This window comes from Mercenaria mercenaria, chromosome 17 (genome assembly GCF_021730395.1).
Source record: "Mercenaria mercenaria strain notata chromosome 17, MADL_Memer_1, whole genome shotgun sequence".
Lineage (NCBI taxonomy): Eukaryota > Metazoa > Mollusca > Bivalvia > Venerida > Veneridae > Mercenaria > Mercenaria mercenaria.
This window is the reverse complement of record NC_069377.1, coordinates 33,442,565-33,448,084: the sequence shown is the minus strand read 5'-3', so window position 1 is coordinate 33,448,084 and position 5,520 is coordinate 33,442,565. Positions and strand designations below refer to the sequence as shown.

General features: G+C 34.6%; 1 protein-coding gene across 1 annotated transcript in view; it reads left to right on the top strand.

Moving 5' to 3' along the window:
• The window catches only part of LOC123543277 (E3 ubiquitin-protein ligase TRIM71-like), a 201,560-nt gene that overhangs the window by 162,652 nt on the left and 33,388 nt on the right, over positions 1-5,520 (top strand). The window lies entirely within an intron of this gene.

Here is a 5,520-nt window from a genome sequence, read left to right as displayed (position 1 = left end):
GGGTAAGTTGTTTTCTTTTGGTCACTAGGGTCAAGGTCACTGTTAGTGCAATGACATTGTTATCAAATTTAGAAATGTTTTAAAAACCTGATTCTCGGAGAATTTCCACCACTCTCTTAAATGCTACAGATTTCGTATATACATAATTACAAAACAAGCCACATGCTTAAATACGACAAAAGTCATGCTTCAAGTACCACAAAAGAAACCAACATTAGATCAGATTTAATAGATAATGATAAATGTTTACCAAAATATTTGGGTACAAGTTACATAGTTTTTTACCCAACATGACCCAGTTTCAAAACTGGCCTGCCCCGGAATTTTCAAGATAAACATTCCGGCCAAGTTTCATGAAGATAGGGTCATAAATGTGGCCTCAAGAGTGTAAACAAGCTTTTCCTTTGATTTGAATGGGTGATTTTTTTACCCCACATGACCCAGATTCTATGCTGACTTACCGGTCATGAAGACAAACATTCTGACCAATTCTCAAGTTTCAAACTTAAAATATGGTCATGTGTGTTAACAAGATTTTCCTTTGATCTGGCCTACTGACCTAGTTTTCGACCCCACATAACCAGATTTCGAACTTGGCCTAAAGATCATCAAGATAAACATTGTGACCAAGTGTCATGAAGATTGGGTCATAAATGTGGCTTATAAAGTGTTTACAAGCTTTTCCTTTGGTTTGACCCTGTGACCCTAGTTTTTGACCTACATGAATATATTCGAACTTAACCCAGAGGTCATAAAGACAAACATTCTGACCAAATCTGATGAGTTTCAAACTTAAAATGTGGTCTCTAAGAGTGTTAAGAAGGTCTTCATCTGACCTGGCCTACTGACCTAGTTGTTTACCAAACTAAGTTTCAAACTTGACCAAGAGATCATCAAGATAAACATTCTGACTAAGTTTCATAACGACTGGGTCATAAATGTGTCCTCTAGAGTGTCGACAAAGGCAAATGTTGACTGGCGACTCACACCACACGACGGACAATGACCGGTCACAATAGCTCACCTTGGGCACTTCGTGCTCAGGTGAGTTAATAAGGAAAATATATTAGAATTTCTTTCCAACAGTCACGTGATTTTCATCATTATGCTTTGTAATTTATGTAAGCAGATATACCTTTAAATTTCACAATCTGATCATGCATTTTCGTGCTCAGGTGAGTTAATAAGGAAATTATATTAGAATTTCTTTCCAACAGTCATGTGATTTTCATTATTATGCTTTGTAACTTATGTAAGCAGATATACCTGGTCACAATCTGATCATTCATTTTTACACATGTAAGCAGATAAACCTTGTGTTGGGGCTTCCGTGGCCGAGTGGTAATAAAGGTTTGCCTGTACTTGAAACAAATGCCCTTTTTAATACTTCTGTTACATGTAGCTGTCTGTTCTAAGGTCTGCAGCGAAATCTGACAACCTCATTATTAAGTGTTTAGGCTTTCCGTTAAACTTTCTCTACTACTGTAGACGAATGAAACTTGGCAGGGATATTCCTTGGATAGTATATTGCTTAAGTTTGTTCAAAATCCATTCCATTCAGAACTCAGGTTGCCACAGCAACAGTAAAGAAGAAATCCGTGAATATCTTCTTGTCGGACGTTGTATGCCAGATTGCAAAATACTTTCGAATGATCATTTCATCCTTCAAATTCGGTTGCGTTTTGTAACAAAACAACAAAATGCCGTGCTTACTTTTTCCTATAAGCAAATAATTGAAACTTTAAAAGTCTGCTGGGTTAATATGAAATTTTCCACACAAAGGATTCCTGCATGACTCTCTACTTAGAATTTTAGATTATTCGGATTCGTCAAAATATCATGTCCACCTTCATTATTCATAATCTGCTGTCCCGATTTAAAAATAATTCTACACTAACTGCCCTTCACAAAGACACATTTGCTCAAGATAAGATTAGCGTCAGAGCTGAAAATAGAAAACTCAAAAGCTCCTTCTTAACCTAAACCGCAGGTCCGATTGTAAAATAATTTCACGAAAATGATCCTACAAGATTGTTCCCCGTGGCAACTTATACTTTTGTCGGAAACTGCCAGTCAGTCTTGAAGATTTACAAGGATGGTGCTCGAGTAACTGTCCACTGATATCGTTCAAATTTATTAGATTTGTCACAAAACATGGCAGCCAGAGGGCATAATCACTTTGCACTACAGCCTACACATGCACTTTAAGGAGGTAGGTTACCTTGTTACCAGGGTAAATTCAAATTAGTTGAACCGCAGCAATTTTTGTATTTCGTGTAATTTAATGTTTTAACTGCTACAATCTAAATTTCGTTTATCTCTGCCCCTTCAAGTACAATTTTTATTCAGGTTTGAAGTACACGACCCTTCAAATGTATTTTATATTGAAAGAAGAAGAAAAATACGGATATTTAACACTTTTCAGTGTATTTTGGTTTCATTGTTATCCGTAGAAGTCTACATAATTGATAATTTTACTAGTATGCGCGTTAGCTTTCTAATTTAAGCTTAAAATGTATATGTCGCGGGGCTCGTGTTTCAATGGTAACGCAGTTTCTCTCATTTTTAAACAACTATGTATGAAAACGTTTTTTTTTCCGACGGCTTCAGTGCCATTCTGTTAACGACTAACATGGAATATTGGGGTAATATAATTAGCAAAATACCAAGCACTTTACATGGTAACCTATTTTCTTAAAGTTTAAAGTAACCATGGCAACAGAGATGTTTGAAATAGCTTATATCTTGCTTTTTATCGTAATTTTCTCATAAAATTATTAAATAAAATTATCTTTCTTGTAAATGTAGTTCTAAAACATCTTATTTCTAACGTTATAATTAAAGTTATATTTTCGTATTATTTGCATTTATTTAAACAAATTTCACAGCTTAAAATACTTACAGCAGTACCCCTCTTCTGATATTTTTTATGGAAAAATCGTTCTGCATGCTGCTATTATTTTTATGGATATTGTTGAAATGAAAAAAAAAAGCCGAAGCTGTGTTCCTTAACTAGACCAGTGTCAACGCTTTTGAATTTTACATTTAGATATATAGGTCACGGGTTTCGTTTCCATGGTAACATCAATTTAATTTAAGAAACCACAATTTTCTACTGAAATCTGAACAAGTTCAGAGCTTAGTTTTAGTATAACAAATTATCGACAGACACCGAAAAAACAGGTATTTCAAATCCAACTGTCTGATTTTTATTTGAAAATGGCCGTAAAAAGTAACCTTTCATCCAACTATATTCCAATAACATCAGTTACCATCATCTATTTTCTTACATTCCGCATAACATTTCAATATAACTACATAAAAAAGCAAAATATTAATCATTATTCAAAGCGAAAGACTCATAAAAATATTTCAGCAAATAATGGCTGTTTAAAAATAGTTCAAATAAAGAAAATGCACAGCATTACGTACTTTCAAAATAAAAGCTATAAATTTTTCGCGGTAACTGACACGTAACGCCATGACGTCAGTGACGTCATTTTAAGGCAACAATGTTTTGAAGCGTTTCTGTGGCAATTTATTCATCATTTTTGTATTATTAAACCATGAAGCATCAGATCGGAGACAGGTTCACGATTTTTTTTCCAGAAGAATGGATATACAAACACATTTAGTTTGTCGTAAACGTCGTCGTAAATCGTCACGTTAGCTTCCGGTTGGACATGCGCACATACAAATATTAAGGTAACCTACCTCCTTAAGATTTTTATCAAAAACTTCTGGCTAGGTTTTAAAATAATTTTACATTAATGTATGTTAGGTGATTCATCAAATTAAAGATGGCCGCAAAATCTAAAAATTAGAACAATTTTCAAACAACCCTATGGCCGATTTTTAAATCACAGGAATGTTCCTCTGAAGATTTTGTACCAAATTTGTTAAAAGCCATCTTGATTGTCTTACAAATTCTACCGGGAACGTGCCTAGTTTTCCCTATATGTCTCTATGGAAAGCGTTGAAAATCTGCTCTGTTAAATAAGCAGTGACACTCAGGTCAGCGATATTAGGCCATCATGACCCTCTTGTTTTAGGATGATTTAGTCCGACAGAGAAGACATTTTCACACAAAAAGTGCACCACTGCGCAAAGCATGCATGTATTTATACCTGCTTTTTGGCTTAGATGAATGACTTATTTTATGATCTGATATTTTATAGAAAGTTATCACGCTGTCCAGATTGGACTACCTGCATATATATAATATTAATACTAAAATTAGAAATACAAGGGAGACTAATGCACATGTCTTGTTTGTCAATCTTATCAGTTAGCAGTTGAGTTATCGCGTAAAAAATGGCGACAAAGGGGAGTACATCGGACGCATCGGATGAACTGTTTGACTATTTATGTTCTCCATGTAACAAACAAGACAAGAATAGTGAGGCAGTGAAGTATTGTGTGGACTGTCAGGAGTATCTGTGTGTACCTTGTGTTAAAAGTCACAATAGTTTTTCTGTCCTAGCTGGGCATACATTGGTTGAAAGGTCAAAGTACACAGATGAAAGAAATATTTGCCCTCTCATGTCTAAATCTATTTTACACCATATATATTTCTAAAGATGTCAGTAGAAAAACGTTTCTAATTCAAAACATGTTTGCATTAATTACGTCTTCCTTATGATCCTTGATCTTGCTGATCCCTATAAACTGATGTCTTTTTACATCAATATCTTAAATTCACAGGAATTTATTAGAATAAACAACAGTCATCTGGAAACAATGTGTTTTATTTTGTTATAGTTTGAAAGCGCGTGAAATGTGACTATTCCGTATTCAAGATAAACAAACAAATTATTTTTATTCAGTATTATTAACTACGTTGAATGCGAATGTTGCAACACATTTTATTCTCAGCGCGGGAAACAGACACGCGTAAACGAAAATAACTTCAGACGTCTTCTGATGTAACAAAAACACGCACAAGGTAGTTACATTTTATTATTTCTATCATAACGTTTTAAATTTCCGATTAGTAATGACATCTGATTTTATAATATTTATTCATTTCGATTTATGTACAGATGTTATCCCACTTAAATCATTTTAGATAAAGACCGTGCCGACGTTTTCTATAAGTTGTCAGTCAGTTTTGATTGCTGCACTCCTTATCGTGCATTTCATGATATTTTTTGGTAAAAGCTACAAAATTTATGTGTAGTATTACCACGACAGTTGTACCATACAATCAAATAAACTATTACACTCTTTTGATTCATCAGTGCGCAGCTAATTATGAGTAATGAGCGGGAATTTCAAAAACAAGTTGCATCCTTGATAACATGTTCAAATAATAGCAAAAGCTGATCTTCACCCGATTTACAATTATTAAAAAGGTCAACTGCACACTTCAAAAAGTTTACGCAAATGGCGTCGAAAAATCACGTTTTAGTCTTGCCCTAAATAGTTGTGACGTTGCCGTTTTTACGGTTATTAATCCCCCGCCGTGGCGGAGGGATTATAGGAATGGTCTGTGTCCGTCCTTCCGTCCGTCCTTCCATC